Source organism: Quercus robur, chromosome 3 (assembly GCF_932294415.1).
Source record: "Quercus robur chromosome 3, dhQueRobu3.1, whole genome shotgun sequence".
NCBI lineage: Eukaryota > Viridiplantae > Streptophyta > Magnoliopsida > Fagales > Fagaceae > Quercus > Quercus robur.
The window spans coordinates 49,420,622-49,439,727 of NC_065536.1; the positions used below are offsets into that span (position 1 = coordinate 49,420,622).

At 35.5% G+C, this 19,106-nt stretch overlaps 1 long non-coding RNA gene across 2 annotated transcripts; it reads left to right on the forward strand.

Annotated features, from left to right (window-relative positions):
- The first annotated feature begins 9,486 nt into the window (after window positions 1-9,486).
- LOC126718187 (uncharacterized) lies at window positions 9,487-11,250 on the forward strand. Of its 2 annotated transcripts, none has more exons than XR_007652852.1 (2): window positions 9,487-9,981; window positions 10,838-11,250. It is a non-coding gene; the product is annotated as an uncharacterized LOC126718187 (long non-coding RNA). The 2 variants fall into 2 exon arrangements; XR_007652851.1 differs by having other exon boundaries at window positions 9,487-9,960.
- Window positions 11,251-19,106: the final 7,856 nt, after the last annotated feature.

Consider the following 19,106-nt stretch of genomic DNA (forward strand, 5'->3'; position numbering starts at 1 on the left):
TTGAAAAGCACAGAAAGAAAGAAAAAGGAAGATTTTGTCTTCAAAGCTCATTTTTACTAAGAATAAAATAGGTTAAGGCCGATCATTTATAGCTCCAAATAGGCATATATATCATCAGCCTGCTAACAACATCTCATCTTCATCCAACTACAACACCCAGACCAACTTTCAAGTTCTCTGAAACTCCTTCATAGAATATCCACTAATCAATATCTCAATTTCTTTTCGTCCTCGTATTAAAGTTGTAAAGTTGTAATTTACAACTAGTTTATGTTGGCTTTAATTCCATGCCAAATTTTATTATAATATTGTTCAATCTTATGTACCTTGTATTTTATGTGAGATATTTTTTGTAAGGGTTGTGTGAGAGAGAGAGAGTGTGAAAACTCAAGGCAATTGAAAACTAAAGCAGTTTTCTTAGGTAGCTCGCGAGTAGGCTTCCCACAAAATGAAGCATGTGTCTTGCATATGACTAGAATGCGAAGAGTCAGGACAAGATAGAGAGTTGGTTTTTGCGAGTGTCTCGTGGGTAAGGCCTTCCCGTGAGATACCCGCGAAACATTCTGTTTTGCTGAACTGTCATATTTGATACGCACTATTTGTACCCACACTATATATACCCACATTACCCATAAATGTTGAGGAGTGCTTCTGAAAGAAAACCCTAACCACTATCCTTGAGAGTTAGAGATTGTTATACCCATATTTCTCTACACAATCTATTGTGGTTTTTCCTCAACTCCTACCTCTTCATTTCTATATCCTTGAAAGGTTGATAGCCCAAACACTTATCACACACTTTCAGAATGTCAAGTGAGGTTTTGGTGCTACTGGGAAGCATTGGAAGAAGCCAAACTTTGGCGGATGCAATCGGGTGTATTGCAGGATCCAGAGAGCTAGACAAGACCCGGTTCCGAGAAGTCTTATTGGAGTAGGAGCTTGGAAGGCTTAGGTGCATTGGGTAGATTAGGTTTGGAGGGTCTCTCACTACTCATGTATCCCAACTGATTGTCTAGTGGATTGATTTACCACTTGGAGGGCGGCGGAGAGGTTTTACACCAAGTACTTCGGTTTCCTCTTCGATAACACATTGGCGTGTTATCTTATGTTTGCTTTTTTCTTCCCTACTCTTTTACCTTTCATTTTACTACTATGTTTTAATGATTATGGCTTAGAGTAGTTATATTGTTTATCTGCTTGCATTTACTCTATTCCGCACTTAATATAAGTTAAAGTAAAATCAATTGAGCCGTAATTTATAATTTAGGGGTCTAAACAGCTCTTGTGTTTTAACACATTTTCGAGCTTTCAATTGGTATCAGAGTGGGTACACTTGCTATGGTTTATTACCTAAGTGTGATCCTAGACTCCTTTAAGATGGACTGATCACAATCGCTGAATGCTCCACCATTCTTTGATGGGAGCAACTTTGCGTTTTGAAAAGTCCATATGAGGGCATTTCTGTGTGCTATAGATGAGTTGGTATGGGACTCCGTCGAGAATGGGTATGTTAAACCCATGACAGTGAAGTCTGAATGGGACAAGGCAGCTTTTGCTTTGGCAAATGCAAATAGTAAGACTATTAACGTTATATTCTGTGGTGTGTCTATTAATGAATTTCACAGGATATCGCATGTGGAGACTGCCCAGGAAGCTTGGACGATTCTTGAGACTACTTATGAGGGTACCAAGAAAGTTAAGGACACAAAACTCCAGATGCTTGCCACCAAATTTGAAGAGCTCAAGATGGATGACGATGAGTCATTTGATTCATTCTATGGAAAGCTTAATGAAATCGTAATTGCTAAGCTCAATCTCGGAGAGAAGATTGAGGATGCTAAGGTGGTGAGAAAGATTTTGAGGTCCTTACCGGAGAGTTTCCATGCGAAGGTCACAGCTATAGAAAAAAGTAAAGATTTGGATGAGATTAAGATCCAAGAACTCATTGGATCTCTCCAAACATATGAACTTGGACTGCCTTCCCACAAGTCAAGCAAATCACTTGTTCTCAAAACCATCACCGAAAGAATGGATGACTCCTCCAAAGAAGATGATGTGGAGAAGGAGGTAGCATTCCTTGCAAAGAACTTCCGCAAATTTCTGAAGATGAAAAAAAATGGGAAGTCATTCAGCAAAGGAAAGTTTTCATCCCCCAAAGATGACAGAAAGGAGTTCAAGAAGAGAGATGGGAAGGACTCTCAATCACCTCAAGGAATCGTGTACTACAAATGCAACGGTCATGGACATCTCAAGGAGTGTCCCAACTATTTGAGAGGGAAGGTTAAAGTGTTTGCCATTACCCTTAGTGATTCTAAAAGCTCAAATTCAGATACGGAAGGAGAATGTGATAGTGAAGGAAATTATAAGGCCTTTATGGCTATTGCCTCCGTTGATTCAAAGGATGATTTAAGCAATTTGGTTGATGAACTTGGTAATATTTCTAAGGATGAGAAAATTGAAGAATCGGAAGATGAAGACATGTGCCAAAATGAAGGGGAGAACAACCTTTAAGAAGCATATGATTCTCTGCTGGAAGATTGTGGCAAATATGCCAAAGTTACGAACCTTGCTATGAAAAAGATGAAAAAGGTTGAAGAAGAGCATAGGTGTATACTTGTACAACACATGGAAGCAAAGTGTGAAGTAGAAAGACTCAAGGGAGAGTTGGTTGAAACTTACTCTAAGATCAAGTTTCTTGAACTTGAAATTATTCAAGCTAATGTCAAGGTTGAGCGCATCTCCACCAAGAAACTTGACAACGTGCTGTCCTTTCAAAAATCTTCACATGATAAGATCGGTTTGGGCTATACCGAAAAAGGAAGTTCTAGCAGCAAACCCAGGAAGGAAGTAAGGTTCGTATCAGCCAAGAATGATGAGAAACTCAAAGAAGTGAAGCCTGAGATTGAGACCCTTGTTGCTGTAAAAAGAACCATTGATGCAAGACCAAAGGAAAAAGGGAAGTCATTACCTAAAAATCAAAGGAGGCCTCAAGTGAAGCATGTGTATCATCATTATGACGTACAAGGGCACACAAGGCCGAATTGTTTCAAGCTTAATGCACTCAAGAAGGCTGACTCTATGCGTGGCTAAGAACTTTCAAAGAGAAGACCAAAGGGAGCACAAGTTAAGAGAGATAGTGAGGGACATCTCATCGGAGACGTTATGGAAATGTTGAAGAACATATCACTATGTCTTGCTAACTTTACTCCGAGGTTTGAAAGTTGTGTTGGTTGTACCCTACCATCTAAGGCTCTCACCCAAAACACTCGTAAAGAGTGGATGAAGAAGGGTACTTATGCATGATCACTCTCTATGCCCATACATTAATACTTCCAATGTTTAGGGTCATAGGTTCATGCATCATGACATACATAATCCTCTTGTGTCATTGCTTCCAGTTTATAGCATATTTCTTTTACAAGTTTTTTTTTGTACTTGTTGTTTTTGTTGATCTTACTTTACATGTTCTATTTTTTGAGTGTGTTAAAAAATTCAAAAACCCATAAAAATTGAAAAATCTTCAAAAAGCTTGATCGCTTGTGTTGTGTATATCCCATGTGAGTTTGGCCTAGTACCTTCGTACTAATGGCGTAGTGCATTTATAAGCTTAGCTGGTTATGTATGCATATCTATCTATGTGGAAAAAATCTTGAAATCTATGTGTGACTATTGTAAATCGATCTTCAAGCTTGTCATGAATGATTGGTCAATAGTTTTGTTGGTATTGATACTTGCATAGACTCATGCCTATATCTCTTCCCACTTTATTTTTATGTTTTTGCTTAAAGAGCTCAACAAATGTGAATCTCAAAAAGAAAAGAGATAATGAGCTGCAAAACCCGTCACACTCTAATATTTGACTAGGAAAAAGGGAAAGTGACTTTTTATTGAAATGTATGGTGCTCAAAAAGCCAAAGGCTCGTTCTCTATATTGAAATATAAAAAATTTCAACTACCGATCTCAAAATGAGATGTATTGTTCAAAAATGATCAAATATTATGATTTGTATAGAAGCCAAATGAAAAGCTTCTAAGATCTGTAATCATTTTCTTGTGGGAGGTCATATCTGCTCATTTTTATAATTGAGATAGACCATTTGACTTAGTACTGGTTGTGTATGACTTGATTGAATTGATTATTGAAGCTTCACTCTGGACTAAGGACTATTCCACATTTGATACTCACTTACAACACACAAATTTTAGTTCAATTAATGCTTATTTTATTTGTGTGATTGTACATGATCAAATGTGATGTGTATGCTCAATTGCTTGTCAATCAAACCCAAAAATATTTTTGAGTATTTTATATGTTTTTGAAAGTGTTTTTATGTTTTTGTGCTTTAAGTTTTTGTTCAAAATGCATTTTTGTGTTGTTCTTCAAAAACTTGTTCAGAGGCAATTTTGCGAGAAGCTTGCGACCAAGCACTTCCCGTGAAAAGAGTTTAAAGAAAAAACTAGAAAACACAAAATTTCAAACAAAGACTTTAGCGACTATTTCGCGACTAAAAGCTTCTCGCGAAAAGCTTTGTGCTTCAAATATGTTTTTTGCGAGTATCTAACCCGCGAAAAACGCGTGTTTTCAGTTTTATAGGGCTTATGTGACATTTTTTTTAAAACACTCTTCAGTGCCCTCCCTTTGCCTCACTCGAACCTCCCTCAAACCCAAATTGATTTTCACTTAAAACCCATCAATTTCAAGTTCAAATCTCTGCAAATTCTCTTCAAAGGTATGTTTCTTAACAATCTTTTCATTTTTTTTAAGATTATGCAGAAAATTTCTAGGGTTGTCTTGAATTGGGGTTTTTCGAAAAAGGGTTGGGTTTATTGATTTTGGGCAAAAAAAATTTTTAAATCTTCATTGGGTATTGCCCCATTTGACTTGATTGTATCTGTGTTGGCCCCTTATGGCAATTTGAACTTGTATTTAGGCATATTTTCATATGTTCATGCATTGGCCACATGTGTAGTGTAGTGTTGCATTCCATGTGCTTGATAAAATGCTCAAGTGGCATTTTTGAGTTGGTTCGGACTTAAATGTGTTCCAATTTTTGGGTTTACCCTTGATTGAACTTGTTTAACATGTTTTGATCTTTGGGTGTGTGTTTTACACGCTTTGCCCAAACGTGCCTCACCATGCCTTGCCATGCATCACCTAGGCACACATCATGCACACCTCATGCACACCACATGCACACTAGATGCACACAGATGCATAGTTGCTATTGTTTTGCATTTTGGTAACATTCATATGGTTTAGCATTTGAAGCATGTTGTTTTAACATTGTTGTGTTCTGTTTTAAGTGTTTGTGATTATGTTTTGGACTAACTTGATACTAATCAAGTTTGTGTCTGTTTTATGTGTTTGCTCTTGTTGCTTTGTGCTGTGTGTCTGTTTCTACAAATGTATCGTCATTCCTCTCGCGGTAAACAACCTGTGATTGACCTTACATCATCACCAATTTCAAAATGGACATGGCATTCATCTGAAGTCTCCAACAACAAGAGATTTAAGACACCACTGGACTCTCAGACTTTCTCCAGCATTTTTCAGGAAGCCCCCACTGTGGTGGAGCGTATTGTCCAGTTTGACACCTTGGGATCCACCTTTATCCATAGGATTTTTGTAGACAAAGATTGGGCTAATCTATTCAGAAACCTCGAGGATCTGATTGACGAATTAGTTAAGGAGTTCTGCTCAAATGCTAGATTCACTAGAGTGGAACTAAAGTGTTGGGTTCAAGAAAAGGAGTTTATCATTACTCCGGACTACCTTGCAAAGATCCTTCGCATCACTCGACCCAAAAATGTGGATAGCTCTCCATATGATGACATACTTCCTCAAGTGACAGATATTCTTCAAATTCTTAGAGCTGAACATGAGGTCTCAGCCAAAGGCACATCCATTGGAACAGTGAAGTTCAAACCTATACTAAAAACTCTCACATTTATCATGTTCTCCAATCTATATCCACTGTCCAACACGGGATTCATCAATCTTGGAAAAGCACAGTTCTTGTGTAATCTCATCATAGGAGCTCCAATTGATATTTGTGCTCATATCTTCCAGACTCTAGGGAAAACAGCAGCACGAACAGCAACACGAATGTGTCTTCCTTTTTGCAGTCTTCTCATGAAAATCATGGTACATGAAGGTGTTCATCTACCAAAAGATGGAAAGATTCTAGTTCATCATCGCCCAATATCCATAGCATCTCTTCAAAAGAGCAAAAGTCACTCTTCTAATGAGCGTGAAAGGCAAAATCTATCCAAAACATCAAAGAATGAATCTGTTCAACATGCCACTCACTCAGGTCATGGCTTAACTGCTCACACTACCCCTGGACATACCGAGACTACATCTCCTCACATTCCTAAGCCTCAGACTACTAGCACTCAGCTAGGACAATCTAGCTCTCACGCTGATTGATTCACTATTTTGGTTGAGGGTTTGCAGGAACGTGTTTCAGGACTTGTAAATGTCATCTACTCCACCAACAACCAGGTTCAAATGCGTCTTACTGCCATTGAGACACAATAAGATGAGATTCAACGCAAGTTAGAGGAGAGCCTTTAGCTATTCGTGCCAAAAAGGGGGAGAGCAAACTTTTTGTATAGATTGGGCGATATCATACAGTAAGGGGGAAAGCATCATAAGAAGGGAAGTGTGCATAGTGAAAGGGGAGTTTTCTGAGCTCAAAAGGAAAAAGCTGACACACACCATTTTTGGTCATATAGTTTTGGATAGTCTAACCATTGTTTGGCTAGTCTAGTTTGCAGCTTTATTTACTTTTTACCTTTTGTTTATTTACATTGCTTTCCTTTAAAGCTTAAGTACTTTGGTTATAATTTTTAGTTTTATATTCAATACTTGTATTTATTTCATTGCTTTGTAGCATTTTTTTAGTACTTTTAGATGTTACTAAACTATCTTGAGTACTACACACTTGTACCCTTGTAGGATCTTGTATCCTTGATGCAAATACTTCGTGTATTTTGCATTGGTTGTATGTTGGACATACAATTGATCCTCGTGTTGGTCTTAATTGCATTGCATGTTTGGATGATCACTTACTAGCTAAATGATCATTTTAGTCATTCTTTAATGACTGTTCTTGTATGATCAAGATATGCTTAGCTGTCTATATAGTGTTTATTACCTTGATCACAATTTACTTGCTTATATACGTATCGTGTATTCAACTTGTCATAAGCTTAATGAAAGTTTTGTTTGTGTGTGAGTGTTTTAGGTTACAAGTATATACATGCAAGTGCTTCACAGCTTCTAGATTAGATGTGAATGAGTTTTGCCACTATTCCCAAACTCATGTTTAAGTCTAGAGTCCATTTTAGGAGTTTTGTCACAGAATAGCCAAAGGGGGAGATTGTAAAGTTGTAATTTATAACTAGTTTATGTTGACTTTAATTCCATGCCAAATTTGATTGTAATATTGTTCAATCTTATGTACCCTGTATTTTATGTGAAATTTATTTGTAAGGGTTGTGTGTGAGAGAGAGAGTGTGAAGACTCAAGGCAATTGAAGACTAAAGCAGTTTTCGCGGGTAGCTTGCGAGTAGGCTTCCCGCGAAGTGAAGGATGTGCCCTGCACAAGACTGGAATGCGAAGAGTCAGAACAGGATGGAGACAGCTGGTTTTCGCGAGTGTCTCGCGGGTAAGACCTTCTTGTGAGATACCTGCAAAACATTCTGTTTTATTGAACTGTCATATTTGATACACACTATCTGTACCCACACTATATATACCCACATTACCCGCAGATGTTAAGGAGTGCTTCTGAGAGAAAACCCTAGCCACTATCCTTGAGAGTTGGAGATTGTTATACCCACATTTCTCTACACAATCTATTGTGGTTTTTCCTCAACTCCTACCTCTCCATTTCTATATCCTTGAGAGGTTGACAGCCCAAGCACTTACCACACCCTTTCAGAGTGTCGAGTGAGGTTTTGGTGCTACTGGGAAGCATTGGAAGAAGCCAAACTTTGGCGAATGCAATCGGGCGTATTGTAGGATCCGGAGAGCTAGACAAGACACGGTTACGATAAGACTTGTTGGAGTAGGAGCTTGGAAGGCTTAGGTGCATTGGGTAGATTAGGCTTGAAGGGTCTTTTGCTACTTGTGTATCCCAACTGATTGTCTAGTGGATCAATTTACCATTTGGAAGGCGACGGAAGGTTTTACGCCGAGTACTTTGATTTCCTCTTCGATAACACATCGGCGTGTTATCTTGTGTTTGCATTCTTCTTCCCTACTCTTTTAGCTTTCATTTTACTACTGTGTTTTAATGATTATGGCTTAGAGTAGTTATATTGTTTATCCGCTCGCATTTACTCTATTCCGCACTTAGTATAAGTTAGAGTAATATCAATCGAGCCGTAATTTATAATTTGGGGGTTTAAACAGCTTTTGTGTTTTAACACATTTTCGAACTTTCAAAAGTACCACCACATCTATCCATGAATTATATACAATTTTGCACTTCTTCCCTAGTTCTGCAAAAAGACCTCAGTTATATAATAGCCCCACCACTACCACTAGAAAGAAAAATTCCTTTTATTTTTCATTGATGCTTGTTCTTAGAGTGACTACCAAACAAATTTATTATCTTCTAACAGATGCACAGTCAATCAAACAAGATAACTCATTCTTACAAAGTCACACCATTAAAATCTATAATAGAGATCAATCAACTTCTCATGAAAAATATACTGACAAAACAGAAGATGAAAAAGCTTCCAAAAAGAAATCAAATAAATCACAGGTTTCTACAGCCCGTGATTGGGCCGTAACATGGTACAGCAAGTACCACTAATGTAATGGGTCCCAAAAGGGAAATTCTTAGCTAGTCCAGACTACAAGGTTAGCATGCTGACCTTGTAGTCCCAACCAACAAGAAGAAGACAGATCACCAAAATTGATGACATAAGCTTATTTGCCTCATTACCCCACTCCAACTTATTATTCTCTAAACGTCTGTCTAACTCGTTGAAAGCAGAATTTTTTTTTTCCCCATATAGCATCATTTTAGCAACAATTTCGTTAGTTAGCATGTTTTTTAAACATTTTAGCAAACTAACATCTCGAGTTTGTTAAACTCGATTTCAGCTAAGGAAATCGAGTCTAATACACTCGATTTATGCTCTGGCAGAGACTAATGTGGATTTTTTGTGCATGTGGATCTCGAGTCTACTACACTCGATTTAGGCTTTGGAGCAAATACTACACATCTGATCTAGAAAACATGGAGAAGAAGAAGAAATATTTTTTTGCAAGTGGGTTTGGTTTTGTAGGTAGAGATGGCAACAGAGGGGTGGATTTGGTTTTGCTGTGGGTGGGTTTGGTTTTGCCATAGGTCTCTTCTTCTTCCTCTTCTTCTTTTCCTTCTTTCTTCTTCTTCTCCTTCTTTTTGCTTCATTCTTCTTCTTGTTTGTTTCTCAGGTCAGTAAAAATAAATCCAGTGCATGAGACTCGATTTCATTCATTGAAATTTAGTTTGACAAACTCGAGATGTTAGTTTGCTAAAATGTTTCAAAAATATGCTAACTAACGAAATTGTTGCTAAAATGATGCTAAATGGAAAAAAATCCCTTGAAAGCAGATTCGAAATAGCAAATTCAAATTTAAGATGTGAATGGGTGGGTACTGAAAATTTCGTATCTGAAATCCTTTTCAAAATTTGTTTTACGTATTGTGGGTCATTTCCCCAACGCTAAACAAAATGCTTTTTCTGCTGAAGCTGGGTCATTGTTTCCAACTTCTCACTCAGCACTGCCTCGCTCACCGTTGCACACCTCCTTCGCGTTTCCTCCTTGTAATCTCTCGCTTCTTGATCAAGATATTCAAATGCTTTGATGAGCAATCCAAACTTTTAAATCTAAGAGGTAGTTGTTCCTCTAACAAAGGATAAGAATGCTTGCTCCAAGATTCAAGCAATGAATAGGGTGAGTCTACTTTCCATTTTGGTAAAGTGAAATTCCCGGATTTTCTAGCCAATGAAATTTCTTGCCATAGGCGTTCTTTATGATTTTTATTTTTTGCTTTCCTTTGATACCCATGTAGATCTCTTTCACGATTATGGTTATTCTATAATGGATGATGTTTCTTGAATAATTTTTGTTTTAGGTATTCAGGAATTCATGGCCAATAGATATCAAAACTTATGTTCATTCCTTATGTACTCCACATGTTTGATAAAATGCCCAATGTAAAGACTCTGCCAATCTTTAAAGAATTTGGGTTTATACCTTTCATGAAATTTGTTTATTTCCATGAGAAAAGCTTAGTTCAATCATCAAGACTCATTCTTGGATATATCATCATGTGAACTCTTGAGTTTCATGAACAAGACATAAACATGTTACTTTGATTTGCAAGTCATTTTTAGTTTCTAGACTTGAGGTGCAATGCTATATGCACTAGATCAAGATTAGTGCTATTACCATGCTCTAAGTTTTACTTTGCTTATGCATGAGCAGTGGTGTTTAGTCATATCATCAATTGAGGACCAGTTTTGTAAGCTAATAAGAAAAATATTTCTTACTGACATGATTCCTAAGACTTGTGAAACTATTTCATAATTCATTCATGTTATGCCTTCTACGTTGCCTACTTTGCTATTAAGTTTCATTAAATAAGGATAGAAATTGCGAATCATTAGATTGACAAGCCTTTGTGTTAGCAAACTAATGTGCATTTTAATACACTATTGAATACAGTTAATGATGCAATGGTGAATACTAGATAGATATTACCTTGAGGTAGTTATACGATAGATTTTCTCGATGAACAATAACATAATGATTCTTTGCAATGTTTCAGACAAACTTGGAGCAAAGGGAGCCTCGGCTTGCCAAGGATGAAGATGAGGATGAGCAATAGGCCAAGGATGAGGATCAACAAGTTGAATGTGAAGGAGCTGTCAGTATTGGCTTGGATGACAAGATGAGATGGATAAGTAATAAAGTTCTAAGACTGAAGTTTGGCTGGTCTCCTTAAACAATAGGATTTGTTAGTTAGAGATAGAAATTAATAATAACTTATTTCCTAGACTTTTGGAAGTGTAGAGGATAGGATTAGGTTGTTTGCTAGTTAGTTGTTATTAACTTTATGTTAATAGTTGGTGCTTATCATAAGTTGTATTGCACATATGTTGTGCATTGAATGCTATTTAAAGGGAAACAAATTAATAAAGATGGAAGCATAACACTCAAATTCATGAGTTATTGAGGTCACGTATCTTGAAGTTATTGAAGTTTTAGATTTGATATATGTTAAGTGTTAACTTCTTTTTAGTTTGAAACAAGTAATGTGGTAGAAAGAATTGAGTATTATGTTGTATTGTCCAATTTTGACACTACAGCATCTTTGTTTATTTATACAAAACCATTACAAGTATGTATAGTACAAACCAAGAGAATGTAATAAAATGTAGTTATTCTTTTCATGATATTTCAATTTCTATAATGATGTTTGTGACTTATCTTTTGAGATGTTATCAAGCCAATTATGGTAGTTTGGTTTCGTAAAAAAGATGGTAAGAGACTACATACATTTTTTTTTTCCGTCAAAATTAGTAGAAAATACATAATTGAATAATCAATTTAGTGACTAATGCAAATATCATTCTCAACTATTGGTCCTGTCATAGAAGATATGAGTATAATTTGATTACAAGGACAAAATAACAAAAGTGTGCTTCAAGATCAATTGCTTTGTCATTCTCAAATGGATAAATGCCACCCATTTTTGTCCAAAGGCTCTACCTATAACCATGCTGAGAATACTAAGCACTTGTACAACCTTTCTTTGGTACAAGTTTAAACTCAACACTGCAAAAAGACTTTGTATCATCTTTGACATCTAGTAATAGATGACCAAAGCTGTTAAGTATTGAATTTGGTTGAGTAGAATTGAATACACCAATAGCTAAGCACATTCAATATTAAAATCCTGTAAGTCAAGTTCTTGACTAACACAAGAGCACCTTCCAAGCCCTTGAATAGCTTCATTAGTTGGCTCATTCTATTGCTGCAATAGCAAAGGAACGAAAATATGCAAAGCAGAAAATAACAAACTTGAGCAAGCAAATATGCAAAAAAATCAATCCTTAAAATTTGGTATTAGGGTTTTGCAATTGAACATCAATTTCATTGAATCAAAAATAGTAATTGAGCACCAATTTCAAAATGCAACTCCCCACCGCACAAATTCAGAGCTAAAGTCCAACAAACCAAGTAATGTGGCAAAAATTTCTTACAAATCTTGATACCAAATGAAGTAAAAATTATGATTAGTAGAACTATAGAAATGAAGTAAACACAACCATGATCAGTATATCTAAAAATTATGAAGCTAGCTTCTATGGCAATGACCCACTTCAAATGGTCTCATCAAAGAAAGATTCAAAAGGTGAAAATGAGATACACCCAACTAATGAACAAATACTTGCTTCTTTTTTTTCCCTTTAATCATTGTTGCAATAGCAGAAACATAAGACTACATAGGTCTCATGTACATGAAATTTGGGTGTGGTATCAAACAACTTATAAATCCCATAGCTTTTGGAAATTATAATACCATAACATGCTTCAGAACTAGCCAAAAATATATTATTAGATTCTTGTATTGTTGCAAAGCACCTATTTAAAATTAAAGATTTGAGTGATTGTTCCATAGTTATAATTAAGTTACATTTTCTCAAATAGCTTATATGCAAAATTATCAAACACATGAACATGTTTAAATAGGGAAAATTAGAGTAATGGTCTCACAAAGACCTCATTCAAGGCAAAGCTCAAATTCACATATTGGTAATAGAAATAAAAATTAAAAAAATTAACAGTTCAACCAGGCCAAAGAAATAATTTTTTTAGAACAAAAACAAGAACCAAAATGAAATTTTGAAACAAAAAGAACAAGAAACTATAATTGAAATCCAATGCATTGGTTCTCAGATCTAGAAGATTTGGATTGCCCAAATTCATACTTAAAGAAACAAGATGAAAGAATGTGAGAGAAAAGCATACTCTTCATCAAGACGAGGAAACACGGAGGAGTCCTGCGGTGATGAGCGGGGCAATGTGCCATCACTGCCGATCGGGAAGTTGGAGACGGTAAGTTTAGGGTTGGGAGAAAATGACCCTAGGATCCCAAGACGTATTTCATATTCTTTAAAACAAAATTGAAAACCTTTTGGATGCTAAAAATTTTCAAGGACCTGCCCATTCCCATCTTAAATTTGAATTTGCTCTCAGCATTAACAGATTTAAATCGACATTAGAGTAAGGCACATGTGTATGGTGACATGGCAGGAAAGCTTATGTCATCAATTTTAATGATTTGTCTTCTTTTTATTGGTTGGAACTACAAGGTCAGCTTTAGAGTTTAGAGTTTAGAGTTTAGAGTTTAGGGTTTATTGGTTGGGACTATGAGGTCAGCATGTTGACCTTGTAGTCCTGTACTAGCTAAGAATTTCCCCATTTTTAGAAGGCTTTCGGTGGAATAATTTGCTTCTGCAAGATGAATCCAAATAAATAAGCTATACATTTATTTTTCATATATTTATCTACAGACATGCACATATTTTTTTTTTCTTTATTTTATAAGTGTGGGAGTTTTGTTCTCATATTTACCATCTAGCTGACATAAGTAAATTTCCATTTTAAATATGAACTCATTTTTCTTCCACGGTGATGAAGTGCTCATTTCTCCTATATATATAATAGCAAAATGATAAGATTTTTTTACACAAGCATATCTCACTGTTTACACTGATATAGAAACACTAATTTAATCTTTTTTTTTTTTTTTGGGGGGGGGGGGGGGGGGGGGGTTTGACCAAAAAAAAAATCTTCTTATTTTTGTTCTTGAGGAATTTGGTTAGAAAAGACTTGATATTTGTTCTTGTGCTTGTTGGATCTTCTGACTTAGGTATCAATTGCATTTATTATTGTATATAAGAATGAGATTGTTGATTAGATCATGATCTAGTGTTATGTTGTTTTGGGATTAATTTTCTCTTTCATCTCTTTATTTTTTTGGATTAGTTTTCGTTTGGGGCATTGATTTGAACCTCTTTTGTTGTAGACCAATGCAAGCACAAGTGAGGCCGGAGAGGAAAATGATGTTGATGACTTGGAGGATGACTCAATGTAAGATTCAAGTAAGGGGAGACAAGAAAACGTTAGCGATAGCTTTGGAGGATGACTCATTAAGATTCAAGTGAAAATGGAGAGAAAAATACTTAAAATGACTTCGAGAATGACTTAAAGGAAGATTGAACTTTTAATTTATTAATGATTGATTTCTAGATATAACTTTTATTGTTGAACAAGTGATGTAGTGCTTTTTGTTTTTGGTTGTGATGTTAGAGTTGTAGACATTATTGGATGGATCAAAAAGTTCGCCTTAATGTATTGGTGTGTTACGGATAAGGATGAGACTCATAGTAGCTTTGTCATGGGGCTTTGGAGCTAAGACAAGGCTATTATATAGTCCAAGAAATCGTATGAATTTTTATTAGTGAAACTGTAGTCTCGTAGACAAATTGATGGATTGCTTTAATCAAGTACTGAATTTTGTACTCATCCTTGCTCATCTCTAAGAGGTGAAAACCATATAGCAGGATCCCTAGCTCATATCTAAGGAGTGAAAAAAAAATATTTAGCAAAAAAATAAATAAATAAAAATAGAAGTGAAAAACAAATACTAGCCTACTGTTTAGTTTGGGTTGGTGAGATTCTAAGTTATCTTACATTTGCTTTGCTAATGATCTTGCTTAGTATGCTTATATTTATTTATTTTAGATGAAGTTACTGGCGATCATACCTTAGACATTGAGGCAACAAAGGTTGATCGAGGTGCTGTTAGGCCAAAAAAACAAGTGTGAGAATTGAGATTAAGCTGTTAAGATGTGAATTTAATCATTGGTCTCAGTGAAACCCATGTTAAAAAATGGTTAAGTAGTACAAGTAGAGGCCAAACCATGAATGCAAATCTTCTGTACCACTTTTTGTGTACCATTCTATGTTCCACCAATCATTAATTACCATATGTATGATTGCTTTCCATTTTAAACTTTAGTTATTCTATAAGGAAAGTAAAATGAAAACATGGCAAGTAGTGATTGGTGGAATATAGAGTGGTACACAAAAAGTGGTACAAAAGATTTGGGCTCCCACTCCATTCAATTAAGTTGGTTTTGATGCCTAACACTATCCCAAGTTTGTACCCTATCTTCTTATTATTTAAATTATTGGTCTTTACACTTTTAATCAAGATGAAAATAGCAAAATTTCTAAGAACGTAATGTTTTAAATGACATAGAAGAGTGCCAAGTTTGAATACAATGTAACAAGGCCTTTAGTAGGCATATCGGCATATCCCAACTCAATGCTGATACAACACAAATAGTGAAACACTTACCTGTAACACATTTTTCCTTTTACTAACAACCTAGCTATATATTAAATATGTGTTTAATATTTATACTTACACAATGCAATGAGACCTTCTATAAAAATAGGCACACCCGAATCCCTATTTATATGCCCCTTAGCTCCAAAATTTATCTCTTAGTGGAGTGGTCCTCTCACAAACATGTGGGCTCATGGATGGAGCTATATATGGACTAGGCGGGGTAATGGGCCCCCTAAAGGTTTTTTTTTTTTTTTTTTAATTTAATATTAGTATATTGATAGGTACTAATTTTAGCAATTTTGTTCAATAAAGTTACACTTTGCCCTCCCTTAACAATGTCATCAATTCTTTTAAGGGTAATGTTATATCCGCAAACTTTTTTACAACATTTTTACAAACTATTGAGTTAGCAAATTTTTATTAGTTTGCACACTTGCATTACTTTTTACTTACCAAGAAGCACTCACCACATTAGCAATTTGTAAAAATTTTGTAGTTTTATCATTTTTCACCTTTTAAAAGCCATAAAAAAATTAATATATTAATTCTAAAATAAAATATTCAAGCCCAAAAAAATTAGCCCAACAAAAAAATTGCCAATTATAAAGCTAAAAAAAAATAAGCCCAATTAACCTATTTTACCCAAAAAAAACAACTCGGCCTTTTAAAAAGTTTTAAACAAAAATCCTTAGTGGTAAAGCAATAGAGTCAAAGGTCGAAGACGCTACACACAGCGAGCAGCAGAGCTACTCCTTAATTTCAAGTTTTGACTTTGTCCGAGCTTACACCATGACAATGACACCTTCCTTAAGAATGAGTGCACCCAAATCCCTATTTAGCCCCTTCCTTAAACCATTAGTTCTTTACTGTTTTTATGTTTTGATTCATTGATATGGAATTTGTTCTTACAATATTTTTTAAGACTAATTTGTGAAGATGTAGATGCTTTTGCAACCATATTGCATTGAATTAATTAATAAAACCCTGAAACTTATTGTAGCACTTTTTCCTATAAATACAATTTCAAGTGACAAGAGTACATAAGTTGGCAACTTGGCAGTGGCAGTGGCAGTGCAAGACTAGAAGCTAAAAATGAAACAAAGGCGTGTGCTAGCAGCAGCCCTCAAAAGCAAGTACTAAGAGCATTCACATTGGGAATACTATATGCCATATGTTGATGAAATTTAGCATAAAAGCCCAAAACAACCTCTGCATCTGGACTTCTAAAAGGCTACTATTGTAAAAATATTTGGAATTGTGCTATAGTGCGATTCTAAATGTAGAATTGCATTGTAGCACAATTGTAAAACAGAATATAGTATTTTATTCAAAATATCAGGTTTTCTCTCTCCATTCACACGACACAGTCTCTCATCTCTCTGTCTCTCCATCGATCGCTAAAGCTTCAACATTCTCTCATCTCTCTCTCCATCGCTGAATCGGTTCACCAAGCCTCTCACCCTTTCCATCGCTGAAGCTTCACACAACCTCTCTCTCATCTCTCATAGCACTGTAGCTCAACCGATTCACCCTCACCCATCTCCATCACTGAAGCTTCTGTGGTTTTTTTATTTTTTGCTATGACCGGTGCTTAAAGGAAGAGGTGTTTGGGTCCGATGTTGCTGGGTTTTGTTGGTCATCGAAGATCGTTAGTGTTTGGGTTCGATTTTGCTAGGTTTGGGTTTGGTGTTGCTGGATTTTGTTGGTTGTCGAAGATCGTCGGTGTTTGGGTCCGATTTTGCTGGGTTTGGGTTCGATGTTGCTGGGTTTTGTTGGTCGTCAGAGATCGTCGATATTTGGGTCCAATTTTGCTGGGCTTGGGTCCGGTGTTGCTGGGTTTTTGTTGGTCATTTGTGGGTTTTGTTTTGGCGATGGTGGGTGATGGCAGTGAGATTCGGCATTGAATAATTTGTGTGTGATTTTGATTTTTTGTGTGTTGTTGTTGTTGATTTGGCATTAAGAGAGAGGTTGAATAAGATTATGGCTTCAGGCTATTTCACCACCTCGCCGGAAATGAAGGCTCCGGTGGAAGTTGCAATTGGAAGAGAGGTAAAAATTAGAGAGAGGACAGAGATGGGAGAGAATAGATATGATTTTGGGATATATTATTTTATTGTGTAGAAATATTATTTTAATGTGTTGTATTGTAAAATAAAAGTTGGGATGCTTGGAATAATGTAAAATGATATGGTATAATTGATAAAGTAGTTTTTTGAGATAGTAAAATAGGATAGGATAGAATTTCTTGATGTGAATGCTCTAATGGGGTAATTTCACGTTGAAGTAGAGATCATTGGTAGCTTCATGTTCTTCCAAAAAAAGTGACCATAAAAACCAGTTGGACTTGGTCAATCAAATTGAATGAAAGTTAAAAGGAAAAATCAATAAAGATTTTAGGATTTTAGTTTGTAGGGTTATCTTGAACTTGTCTTGTGTCATGAAATTGAGAGGAGCAATATCATTTGAATTTGGGTTTAAGGTTCAATGGTAGTGATGTTGAAGGGCACTCATTACCGATCTGGATTTCAAATAGGGAAGATGATCCATATCATTTGGGTTGGGTAGTGCACACATTAGGCACATAGAGACAAGAAAACGAAAGAAACTAGACAAAGGAACCAATTATACTCATTTTGAAGATTTAGTGGCTAAAAGCGCTCATTTAGTGTGTGCTTGGCAAAAATTATTTTTGCCAACTTATTTTACTATTCAACTTATTTTTGCTATTATTTATGGACCCCACTACACTTTTTGGTACTATTCATGGGTCTCACTGTACTATTTCAGCTAACTTTTACTTTTATCTATAGTACTTTCAGCAAAAAGTTTTTAGTTTCAGCAAAATAAGTGGATCCCAAATAGACCCTTAATATATTAGGAACTATAAAAACACTCATTATGTAAACATTATGGAGCAAAAGTGTGTTTTTTTTTTTTTTTTTTTTAACCTATATAATATAGTTTTTGACAATGAGAAAAATTAGTTAATTTTTTAAAAAAATTTAAAGTCTAAGGTCTTGCATATATTATATTATATAATATAATTTGATCTTAATTAATAAATATCAGAACTAAAACATCTGCCTCCATGCTTTTGTGGTTTAAGATGTAAATTTTGAAAATTGTAGGGGCTAAAAAATATTTGCCAATGCGGTGTGATTGGGGTGTGACTTTGATAGATCATATTGTTTTACAGCTCATGCTTTGTCTTCACTTCCACTGTTTGCATCGTCCTTTGTCACAAATATAGATATCAAGGGAGTCAATCTTGTACTGAAAACTATACCGGTTTAGTCAGCGGAACGATATATTTCGATACCGGTCAATACTGATGTATCGTTTCGGATTTATCGCTATTTTATATATTTAATATATATACACAAAAAAAAAAAAATCTATTTACCATAAAACATTATCTCAAAAAATCCATGTTTATTATAAAATATTACTTCAATTTAGAACAAATTATACCTAATTTTAAACTTTAGCATCAACTAAAAAAAATACAAAATAAAAAACACAAAACTCTATACCACATCAAGTGTCAAAACTTGATAACAATAAATGCGCATGATCCATCCGGTGCCTTGAAGAAAAACAAAAAAGTAAGCTCTGTTGAGGTGCATGTCCCAATACGCTCACCCTTTTGACCGAAAAATAAAAGCTTGTC